The 12,626-nt window shown below is 42.4% G+C and overlaps 1 long non-coding RNA gene across 1 annotated transcript; it reads right to left on the reverse strand.

Annotated features, from left to right (window-relative positions):
- Positions 1 to 7: 7 nt before the first annotated feature.
- Positions 8 to 1,390, reverse strand: LOC111863034. Its single transcript, XR_002842535.1, has 3 exons — positions 1,328 to 1,390; positions 929 to 1,021; positions 8 to 273 (listed from the first exon to the last, which is right to left on the reverse strand). It is a non-coding gene; the product is annotated as an uncharacterized LOC111863034 (long non-coding RNA).
- Positions 1,391 to 12,626: the final 11,236 nt, after the last annotated feature.

Below are 12,626 nucleotides of genomic sequence, written 5' to 3' on the forward strand. Positions count from 1 at the left end.
CCATCTCAGTCAGAAAAGAATTTCCCACACAGTTCTTGACTGAAATATAATTATTTTCAGATACAGGGCAGAATGAACTCTGATCATCTTCTGACAACTAGTTCCACACAGACCTCTGATAGCAAGTGCACTGATGATGTTAGTCTTCAGGGCATCTACAAACTGTCCCACAGTTGGATTATTGTTCAAACCATACTACGAACGAATAGCTTCAAATGTGTTCACAAGGTGATCATCAAACAGCTGTTGTCAGGTATTCACCACAGCACCACACTGAAAGAACATTAAAGAGGAAATTAGTGGGCTTCCTTACATGATGGACTTGTTCAGATTTGAAAATAACACACTTTACTTTAAAGGGACTGCCATTATAAAGCTTTTGTATATTTGATTAAATTATTCCTCATAGCAAAGTCTTTACCACCTTATTCTCTTATAAATCATATTACTGAGAGTGTGATCTGCTTTTCAAACATTTAACATATCCTACATAACTTGTGTACTGATAAGATTATATTGTAGCATCCTGTTGCATTCTTCCATTTTATAATAAATCTTATTTTACAGTCTTATGTGAAACTATTTATTAACTTTAAGTTTAAAATTTAAAACTTAAAAAGTTGCACATGACAGTAAAATAAGATTTATAATAAAATTGTATATTGATGTAGTTTCATAAGTAATGAATGATGATGACAATGACATTCTCGCTAGCCACCTGTAGCCAATACAGTGTTGTGGCTTGCTGCAATGATTGATATGCCTGAGTTCCACATCAGAAGTATTTATATTTACAGGGCTTATGAGAAATGAGGTTTCTTTCACTGCAAACGTTGGTGGCTACTTGGTAATGGTTGCACTGCAAACATTTTAAAGGATTAAGCAATACATAATAAAGTAATTACACCATGAATTAAAACAGACATACCTTGCTGGTTCCCTTGGAAAGCTGAAGAATTTGATGCCTTGCTTGCTGGATGACAAGCACCCAGCAGCAGCAAATGTCGTTTTCGTGTTTATACTGCAAAAAGCAATACAAAAATTATAACACCATCACGGTACTCTTAGAACTCTTTCACATTCAAGAGACAATCTCTGGGATAAACAGAAAGTTGCAGAACATATCATAAAAAAATATCATTTAGATGACAGTTCATGATAACCTGAAAAATTTTAGGCTTGAAAGAATTCTATGTTTCTAATTCCATTTATGGTAGTAAGCATAATATTCATATACACAAATAATATGTTTGACATGCAGCTGTAATTTCGTTCGCAAATGTCTACTTTCGTTTCGCAACCACATCAAATCAAAATTAATACTTACCAATTTGCATATAATGCACCACCATAACCGCACGGAATTGTGGGTATTCAAGTTGGATTGTTTTGGCTCTCTGATTGGTCGAGCCCAGCGTGAGTTTCGTCCGAGGCAGTAGTTACCGTGTTGCCCTTTCTCCTATTCAAGATTCCACCCCCTGATTCCGAATCCTTTCATTGCCCTCACTGCCATCTACAAGTGGAAACCAAACAATGCTTCTCAGGAGTTCAGGAGAAAGGACGTTGGCAGACAGAGAAACAATTGGTTGAATATAATGGAATTCGAATTCGAACTATCTGTATTCATTTTCAATGCGCAATTAAAATCGTGGGCTACTTCTGATCCACAGATCGACGATATGAGATTTCAGGTTTTCACTGCAGTGAAGTTGTGATTTGTGGGTTATAGCTCCGTGTCCATCTAGCAACTGTGTCACGGAGCACAACCACGGTTCCCAAAGCATACACGTTCAACTTGCATGCCATCCAAACGATCCAAACGTATTGACTGGCCAATTGTCACTTGTCAGTAAGTAGACACGGGATGTGGAGTGGTAACTGAATTTGTTGAGCACTCATAACTCGTAACTACAAGTAACCATAACAGGATCAAAGATTTCTACCCCTTAAAGATCACTGTAATTACACCACACTTGAAGTGTTCAATAAATTCACAAGTCGTTGCTTCATATAGGCTTTCACAATGAAAATTCTACACCTTTCGTTCTAACGTTTCGCTCACGTCCTTGTAGGCTGATGACCGTCTCACAACTCTCAGTTGCAACCCACTGGCATCGGCCCAGTACTGTCCTGTCTAGTCCAGCAAATTCCTGCTGGTTCTTGCCAGCGTAGCTGTTTATGGTTTCGATCTCCGTTGGGACCCATAACCTAATTTATGTTCCTTCCAATACCGTTTATATGTTGGTAAAGGGGTTTACCTTCTATTTACTACAACTAAACGGAATCAATACTCACTTTGTAAATAATTAATGTGACTTGTTACCTTCAGCAGGACGATGACATGGAGACTCCATATCGAAATTACTGCAGCCAAGACCCTGGGCACATACGAAAGTACGAGTAGTATATCTGTCCAATTTATGAGATGGTCAATTGATGTTTTGTGTATGGTTAGGGTTCTGTGAAATTCCTCACTTTCGTCTCACAATTGGAGATTTGCCCCCTGAGACACGCAGCAAGTGGCTTGGGTCAAGCTTGAAGCCAGCTGCCCATCCGTAAATCAGTCAAGTTAATGCGTAACACAAGGCCGAGTTCTTTAGAAAGTCTCCACTTTGATAAGGGGAAGTCATAATTTTAGCAGCGTCGTTTTCTGCTACCCCAAAATCCCAGTCTGACAGCCACGCAGCAGTTGGCAAAGTTCACCCCAAACTCTACACGCGTGGATATTTGCTTTTCTAATTGGAGGAGAAAGATTAAGCAACCTCCCAGTCTGCCCGGTCCAGCCAATCATAATCTGAAGTGGAAGGTCCTTTGCCCGAATTTTGGGTAACCAGGGCAGATATTTACCATTCAGAGGGTGCTCGGCGGAGAACTCCGAAATTTACATTCACCGGGATTCTGATCCCCGTATATACACTCCGTGGTGCCTGTTCACTTGTCTCTCTTAGTGAACAGTAAAGAAACCTAAATCGACAAACCTGTTAAGTGGATCACTACGGTGCAGTTACCATTTAAATAGTGAAGTTTGATTAAAGACTTCAAACTGTTAAATGATGTTGAGTGTGACATACTTACGCCTAAAGCCCCACTAATCACCCATGTCGTGGCCAGTCAACACGGCCTGAGATGAGTTGAATTTCTCTACCGGAGCTAGCAGAACCAAAGAACGGTTACGGTACCGACTACCTCGTTAAACGTGTTTACGCATTAGTATTAAATTTTCTCTGTATAAAGCTCTAATTAGGGCAATAACGGCTTATGCCTGTCTCACCTGGAAGTACATAGCGAATGCTGACCACTTGAAGCTGTAGAGTTGCCCGAGTTATTGGCAATTTTGACAAGCGCACATCGATCAGAGAAATGTCCATGGCCCTCAGAATTCCTTATATGTATGATAACGTAAAAGTAAAAGTAAATATATCCCTGTAACAAGCAGTGGAGGCCCATAGGGTTGTGAGACATCGAGGCTCCCATACTTTCTAGAAAATCGGCTCATAGTTGGTGGCAAGGTTGTTAGCCCTACGCGCCGGCCGCCCTTTACCAAGAATATCCCTGGTTCTCATTTCCGTTAGAGGCTGAGTCGAACCAAGGACCATAGTGCGGCTGGATGGACTACGTCAATTGAAAAAAGAATCCAATGACCTCATCGACACTTAAACCCGCGACCTTCAGGCTTGTATCACAGTACCACAGTGCCTCAAAGAACTACTACCGCGTGACCCGTATGATAACTGTTATGCCGCAATTTTGAGGCTGGAAGTCAAAATGCATTACCTAAATCAGCGATGGCCAACTGGCGGCCTGCGGGCCTTATCCGGCCCGCGACTTGATTTACTCCGGCCCCCCGCCAAGTCTCAGGTTTATTTTCAAAAATCTTAACTTCACAGCTGTATTGGTATAGAATTCAGTTTTTAATAGGACGTTTCATTAGCTTACAGCATTTTATAACCGCTCTCTCTGTATTGCCCTTTACGTTGGGTGTCTCCTTCTTGTTGTTTCCGTCCCCCTTTACCTTCCTGTTCCTTCACCTGGCTTCCGCCTGCAGCGGCTGTTGCTGATGCTCTTTGCCAAAGGAACACAGGTGAATTTTCTTACCTCAGAAGGTAGAGATGAGACTATCTCAGGATCTTTTGTACGGGCCTCGCTGAGACAGGGAGGCAGAAGCGTCTAATGATACACTTGCACTTTGCATGTGAGTATAATTTGTTCTTCGTGAAGAAAGTGTAAAACAAAACACAGTTCACATACACAATTCACCAAATGCTGACACTTACAACTGTTCCTAGCTGGACCACCACTTTTTTTTTCTTTTTAAGAGTGTTTGAAGAGTATTTGATGCCTGTTTGATGAGTTTTTGAAGACTGTGACTACTCGAAGACTGTTTGAAGACTATCTCTCTGAAGAGATGTGACCCTCTCCAGTTTTCGCGAAATTCCCAAGTCACACCCTCGACTTTTGAGGATTGGTCAGATTTGAAATAAGGGAGTTGACTCTGAATCCGCTACTTCCAATCATTTTTACTCTAGAGGCAATTTTTTTCTTTAATGGCCTAACGTAACTTTTTGAAAGGTAATGATGTATGCTGGCCATAGCATCCCCTCCTGGCACGCCTTCGTGTGACTTAAGACTAGCAGAAACTGTCAAGAGTCAAATTTCCAAAGTGAGTCGCCGAGCGACTCTGGAACCAAAATTCCAAGAAATGCTGAACTAAATCACCAGGGGGCCATCTGGAGTTTTTGTGTGTGTGGTCCATCTGTGAAACAGGCAGCTTCGTGTGTGCAAGAGGTGAGCTATGTCACACTCTGCGTACACACTCTGCGTAATTATTATAAAATATTGAGAATAACTCTCAATAAAATACCATTTAGGCTTGTGGGCGGTTATATAACTCCCCAAACAAGTGTGAGTTCTGGCAGTTATGCACACGAACGAACACTGGTTTTGGACTGCCGGGTATTCCCTTCTCAAAACTTATAGCTGGTTAAGTAAAACTGTAATCCTTCTCTAAACATTATATCCTTATGCTACTGCTTACTCTATCTTATTCTAGCTTAATGCTATCCTCCTCCTCTTTCTCTCTCTCTCTTTTTTTTTTCATACTTATAATTAATCACCATATGTATCCTTATACATAATACATCAGGTTATTATATGTCTGAAACATACATAAATGTTTAACTGTCTTAATATGGACTTATTTGTCTTTCCAATTATCATGGTCCGATTGTTCCTTCAATCACTTTGGTATATCGGAATTAATAGTGATTCACTCCACTTTACACTTTCACTTTTCACTTCCTCACTTCATATGATCATGACAGTCCCTTTTATTTTGTTTGCTTGTAAACACAGCTGGTGTTTTTGGGTTTCCTACTTCTCCCACTAGTTTAGTGACCTTCCCAAACAGCTGACCCTTTCACTAGGTTTTTTTTTTTTTTCTTTCATACCTGCTTACAAAGGTTTGCCATTCACTCATCTTTCATTTGTTACCAACACAAGTGTCTCTCTTTTTGTTTTCATACTCTCTAGCTTTCATCTCCCCAGGACTCCCCGATAAATATGACTTCAAATGCGCCTTATTGAAGATTCCTCTTATCTTACCCGTCGGCTCACTCAATTCGAAGATAGTTGAACTAATCAATTTACTTATAATATATGGTCCCTCAAATGGCATCTGAAACTTGGCTGTTACGCCTTGGGCTGCATCTGACGCAGTCTGGCTTTTTACTAATACTAACTCTCCTAATTTAGGAAGCCACTTGACTCGACCTGTTTTTCTCCGGCTGTTTCTTCTTTCAGCTTTCAGCTTCATTCGGGCGTAAGCTTTGATCAATTTATCTGCAAGAGGTTCCTCTTTCTGTGATTGGTTTACATGGTCATTAAGGACTTTTAGGAATACATTCGGTTGGGGTTCTCCGAACAATAATTCCACAGGTGTGTATCCGGTGGACTGGCTTAGGGAATTATTCAGCCACTTTTCGATATACGGCACAAGTTCTGGCCATTTTTTATGAGTTTTGTTGCAGTAAATCTTGAAATACTTCCCAAGTTCACGCATAACACGTTCTGTGGGATTACTTTCAGGGTGCCTGATGGGTGAGTATTTGCATTGGATACCCAAATTTTCCAGTGCCTTTCTCCATGCAGGGCTCGCGAATTGCGATCCGTGATCTGATAAGACGACTTTGGGTTGGATCACTTCGTGAAGATAGTGAGTCCTTAATTTGTTCAGGCAACTTCGAGTGGTTGCTGATTTCAGCGGATATAACTTTACGTGTTTGGAAAAGAATTCCAAGCACACAAAGAGATATTTCACTCCTCCTCTCCCAGCAGGGAGTGGACCATAAAGGTCTACTGTGAGTAGCTCTCCTGATTTTGTGAGTGGATGAGATATTCTCTCGATCTCATAGGCCCTGTTCGGATGTTTCACACGCTGACAGATGTCACAGTGTGCTACATACCTACGCAATTTCCTACCTAATGATCTTAGGTGGAAAGATCGGGCTATTTGTCGCATACACTTATCAGTACCTTGATGTCCTGATAATAAATGTACGTATCCAATCATGCGATGCTCTAACTGGTTAGGAATCATGGCCCTCCAGTACGGGTATGTTCCCTCGTTTCTACAGTACAGAACGTCGTCGTTTATCTTGTACCTCCCCTGCAACTTTGTTGGGTGTTTCATCAACTCATCCCTGATTTTCACAAGTACGGGGTCACCTTTTTGGTGTTCTGACAAATTACCTAATTCTCTCATTAGGGTACTGTCAGTCCCCAGATTTACCTTCCTCACATAAACCTCATTAGGTTTTAGGACTTGGTCGCGGCTTTCCTGGCTTAACCCAATGGGGTTTCGACTCAGGACATCTGCAAAGTGGTTGTTAGCACCGCTAATGTGCAAAATCTATAAGTCAAATTCTTGCAGCTGCATTACCCAACGTGTCACACGGGCTGAAGTCAAATTACATTTCTTCAGAAAAGACAAGGCTTTATTGTCCGAATATACTGTGATTTGGTGACCAATCACGTATATACGGAACTTCTGAAGTGCATAGACTACGGCCAAGAGCTCCTGTTCACAGGTTGAGTACCTCCGTTCCACTGGCGTTAGCACCCTAGAAGCGGTGGATACTACCAAGGTCTCACCTGTTTCATCAACCTGAGTCAGTATCGAGCTGATCCCCAGTTTACTAGCATCGGTATAGATGGCGTATGGAAGCTCTTCCCGTGGATGGACTAGGTGGATACTACGTGCGAACGACTCACGTAGTTTCAGGAACGCATCCTGGGATTCCTTTGTCCATGTCCACTTAACACCTTGCTTCAATAGAGGTGTTAGAGGTGCTACGTAATTTGCATAGCCTACTATGAATCGACTATGGAAATTACACGTTCCAAGGAATCGTCTTAATTGCCGAGCATTCCTTGGTGCTGGGTAGTTAAGGATTGCTGCTATCCTCTCTGGATCCGCGGATACACCTGTTCTATCTATTCGGTGTCCGAGGAACTTGACTTCCTCTCTGCAGAAGCGACATTTATTAGCATTTATGGTGAAGCCAGCTTTTGTTAACTTTTCCAGAACTGCATCAATGTGCATCATGTGCTCGTCGAAAGTCTTTGAATAAATGAGAATGTCATCAACATAAAACACAACATTGGTTTGATCATCCCCTCCTAATGCTAGTTTTATAGCTCTTATGAATGCTGGTACAGAATTTTTGAAACCATACGGGACTCTTTTGAAGCGATACACCGTGGAATTGAAGAGAAATGCCGTAAACGGTCTGGACTCTTCGTGTAATTCAATTTGGTGAAATGCAGAGGATAGATCTAATGATGTTAAGTATTTGGCTCCATAAAATTTTTGAAGCAATTCCCTTATAGGAGGCACGCGCTCATAATCGGGAATGGTAACTTGATTTATCTTCCGCGCATCCACGCACATCCTAATTTTTCCTTCATCCTTTTTTACAACAGTAAGTGGGTTTAATATATATGAGTTACTGATCTCCAAAATGCCATCTGACATCATTTGGTTAATTAATTCTTGTACGGCTGGTCTTTGTCCGAATGGAATCGGTCTAGAGAAACTCACAATAGGCTGGTCCGAGACAATCTGGAACTTGTATTTTAGTAACGTACACAAGCCAGGCTTGGTCGTCAGAAAATCTAAATATTTTAATAACACACTTGACAGCTTCTGACGCTGTTCCACATCGAGACTTGAAACTTGTTCCACTAGTTTACACACATCCTCACTACGCAATGACCGCGGGTCCGGTGGGCTTTGTTCGGGATTGGTACTGGGTTCAGGTCCCGGCAAGTCTTTCTTAACAACATTAACCCGCCAGTTAATGCCGCCATCGGCAGCTCTATCCACAGAGCTCCGACTCTGTGCATTAAACCTCTCAGATATCTCTGTATCTGGAGCACCTACATCAATAACATAGTCGCTATTAGCGCCATGTAGTTCGAGGTTATTATCACCTCCAGAACTGCTTAATGTTTTCCCACGTAACATACTTAAACATAAACTGGCGTCATCACAAATTCTCTTATCCTCTTTGACAACTGCACAGGCCTGTGAATAGGATGGGTCGGCATAGTTAGTAACTGCTGCTCTAGGGATGAGGTCATCACACTCAGTTATTTGGGTCTGGGGTTGCTGAGTAGTGGAAGGGGTTTTGGAAAGGACTATTGCCTTCACCTTGTCACAACCCTCGCTAGTGACACTGTGTGTTTTAAACCTAGTGACAAACTCATGTTCTCTCAAGATGCCATTACAGACGTAGCGTATAGCTCCCTTGGAGAAGTCTATACATACTCCGAATTCTTTCAAAAACTGACAACCAACTATCGCGTCTTCTTTGAGCTGTGAAGAAACCATGAACACGTGCTCAAATCGATCAGTTCCTATTGTAAATTCAAGATACACTTGAATTTTGATCCTGTCCGATCTCTTTCCGAAAGCCGTGACCAGAACTACGCTTTCCACCGGCAACACTGGTAATTTGGTGCCTGCTTTTATTAGCTTATCATATAAATCATGTGATAGCAAATTAACCTCACTTCCTGAATCAATTATAGCATTAATCACAAATTTATTTCCCACCTTTAATTTTAGTATGGGACTTTGGCCTAATGTATTTTCATTTATGAAATAAACAACATAATCTTCTTCTTCTACCCCTACATTTCTATTTTGGGTTACGTCTATTTGTGATGCTCTGAGGGGACCTAAACCACTGTCGGCTTTACTGACTGGAGACATTCGGTCCACTATGGCTCCTGCCTCTAGTTTACCGAAGCTGTTTCCGGTTGTTGATTGGACGGGAAACTTGGTGCATTGGGGTTTAGATGGGGTTGTCTCTCCTCTTGATTTCGATTCCACCTCCTCCAGTTTCTATTATTATTCCTTCTAGGGCTCCTAACCTGGATCTGCCGGACATGACCTTGGGGTTGTGCCCTTCGATCACTCGGTCCCATTTGGTTCTGCCTGTTGGCACTTGGATTATTCTGTGGGGCTGGATTGTGAGGTCGTTGATAACCTTCACTTGCCTCCATCACTTCGACCCGCTTCAGCAAGTCTAAGGCATCACCTATCGAAGTTAGTTGGTTCGACAACATTGCTCTTTGTATCTGTATGGGGTAATGGAACCTGACTGCTTCTATGATTTCAATATCAGACAGCCTGGGCTCTAGGTACGAGGCTGTTGTTGCCTGTTGCAAGAAATAGGCAGATATCGAAAGTCCTGAACTTCTATTGAATTTCCCTTGATATAATTTGCATTTCACTAGGCTTTGACGGGATGATGACCACCAAACGCTCAAGAATTCACGGCGGAATTCCTGGTAGTCTTTAAGATTCCAGCTCGCCGTTTCGGCCCATTGTTTAGTCATTTGACCGGTCATGGAGCGGTAAGCTACCGCCAGCTGTAACGCCTTAGGTACACCCCTAACTCTCATGAACTCATCCAACTGTCGGATATGATATACTGGATTATCGTCCTTAGCTTCATCGAATTGTGGTAATGGGATTTCGGATGAAGTTAGAAAACTAGACATTTGTTGTCGTTCTACATTCATTCTACAAGCAGTGATATTATTATTCATGCATTCATTGCAGGTGCTAGATTGACAAGAACAGCTCCTCTTCTCATTAATCTGAACATGGGTTCGCTGTAGGTCACATGTTTGAACTGCAGAAGGACTTGTTAAGTTTGGTTCATTGAGCTGTGGTTCGGTCACCACTGCTATTCGCGATTCCGAAACTCGGTTTTCCAATGCCACAATCTTGGCGTTCACTTGGTCTAGTTTTTGCTCGATCTCGGTCTGATTATTGCGTTCCTTCTGCCGTTCTAATTTGCTGTTCATTTCCTGTCCCAACTCTTGTATCTTATTACTCATTTCTGATTGCCTTTCATCTACATGGTTAGCTAGTTCCTCGATTAAGCTTTGGGTATTGCCACTCGTCTGTTCTAATTTTTCTTCAAAGGCTGAACTGACAGTTTGTAGTTGTCTTTTGAATCCTAACAATTCAGATTCTGTTTCCCCTCTCACTTGATTAACCAAGTGTGTGAGCCTCCTACTCTCTGTGTCTAGCTTTTCAGAAAATTCCTTCCGGGTTTGTTTATTTTGATTTTCAAATTTATTTGCCAATGCCTCATTTTCTGCTTGCATCTGGGTCCTGAATTTGCTAATCTCAATTTTAAAACTTTCTTGGCTAGCCGCTAATTCTACCCTTACACTTTCCTTTAAAACTTTATTGTTGGCTAATAAATCTGCCCTAACGCCTTCCTTGTTGGAGGCTATGTCTGCCTTAGTGGCGGCTATGTCTGCCTTAACACTTTCCTTGGTGGCGGCTATGTCTGCCTTAACACTTTCCTTCATCTGTTGTATAGCAGCCATTATGCCTGACAACATTTGGGTTAAGACATTCGCCTCACTAACTGAGGACTGCTGGACAGCTGTCTGACCACCCAGCTCGGGAAGGTTCGGGTCGCTGACTAGTGACATAGATAGCTGTTCAGTTTCTCCCAAACTGCCTAATCCTTCACTGCCCTCTCTACTGCCTAATCCACTGGTAATCTCCCGTGCCGGTGAGTCTTGGTTTCCTGTGTTTAATTCAGCCACTCGGCTGCGAAGACTTCTGCTGGTCATGATTACACTGTTTACTGACCTTTGTAGCGGTGTGGTTGTTGGATTACCTCCAAAACAGGGTCCGGAGACGAAATCCCGAGGTTGCGGCTCCGTCCGTCTTCACCATTGGAGATTGCGGCTCCGTCTGTCTTCACCCTTGGAGATTCACGCTCCGTCCACCTTCACCCAATTTGTTGAATTGGCGACAAATGTGGTCCTAGCTGATACCCAGACGTTCTTCGGCGTAGTGTCCCATCCTGGTAGCTTCGTATCGGCTCCTCTCATCTTTATCCTGTCTTCGCTGAGATGTCGGCCCCTTAGTTGGTCGCCACATACTCTTCTCTATAACCGCTCTCTCTGTATTGCCCTTTACGTTGGGTGTCTTCTTGTTGTCGCCGTCCCCCTTTACCTTCCTGTTCCTTCACCTGGCTTCCGCCTGCAGCGGCTGTTGCTGATGCTCTTTGCCAAAGGAACACAGGTGANTCCCAAGTATTTGAAGTTTGCCATATTTTCAAAACTTCTGTTTTCTATCGATATGTCATGAATTTTTCCTGCATTTTGGTCAAGAGACAGTAACATATATTTAGTTATCTCTGTGTTTACTTCTAGGCCAACATCTTTACTTGGGTCAGTTAAAGTTTGTGTCTTTTTCTTTATGGTATCTATATTATCACCCCGTAGATTCACATCATCGGCATGGACCAACAGCTGATGTGTCCCGTTTAATTTCAGTCCCTACATTTTTTGGACCTTCCTAATGACAATTTCTAAAGCAATGTTGAAACGGAGTGGCGATAAAGTATGACCGCCCCGCGCGTTGGGCTCCATTGCCTCTTATGACCGCCCCACGCGTTTGGCGCCACTCACTCTAACCGTCTAGTGCTTTAAGGCCCTTTGCGTTGGGTGTCACTCACTCTTCTTCTTGTCGCCGTCCCCCTTTACCTTACTGTTCCTTCACCTGGCTTCCACCTGCAGCGGCTGTTGGTGATGCTACTTTGCCAAAGGAACACAGGTGAATTTTCTTTACCTCAGAAGGTAGAGATGAGACTGTCTCAGGATCTTTTGTACGGGCCTCGCTCAGACAGGGAGGCAGAAGCGTCTAATGATACACTTGCACTTTGCATGTGAGTATAATTTATTCTTTGTGAAGAAAGTTAAAAAACAAAACACAGTTCACATACACAATTCACCAGGTGCTGACAGAACTGTTCCTAGCTTGACCACCACTTTTTTTTTAAGACTGTATGAAGAGTATTTGAAGACTATTTGATTCCTGTTTGATGAATTTTTGAAGACTGTTTGAAGACTTTTTCTGAAGAGATGTGAACCTCTTCAGTTTTCGCGAAGTTCCCAAGTCACACCCTCGACTTTTGAGGATTGGTCAGATTTGAAGTAAGGGAGTTGACTTTGAATCCGCTACTTCCAATCATTTTTACTCTAGAGGCAATTTTTTTTTTTTAATGTCCTAACGTAACTTTTGATAG

This window comes from Cryptotermes secundus, unplaced genomic scaffold, assembly GCF_002891405.2.
Source record: "Cryptotermes secundus unplaced genomic scaffold, Csec_1.0 scaffold1088, whole genome shotgun sequence".
Classification (NCBI taxonomy): Eukaryota; Metazoa; Arthropoda; class Insecta; order Blattodea; family Kalotermitidae; genus Cryptotermes; species Cryptotermes secundus.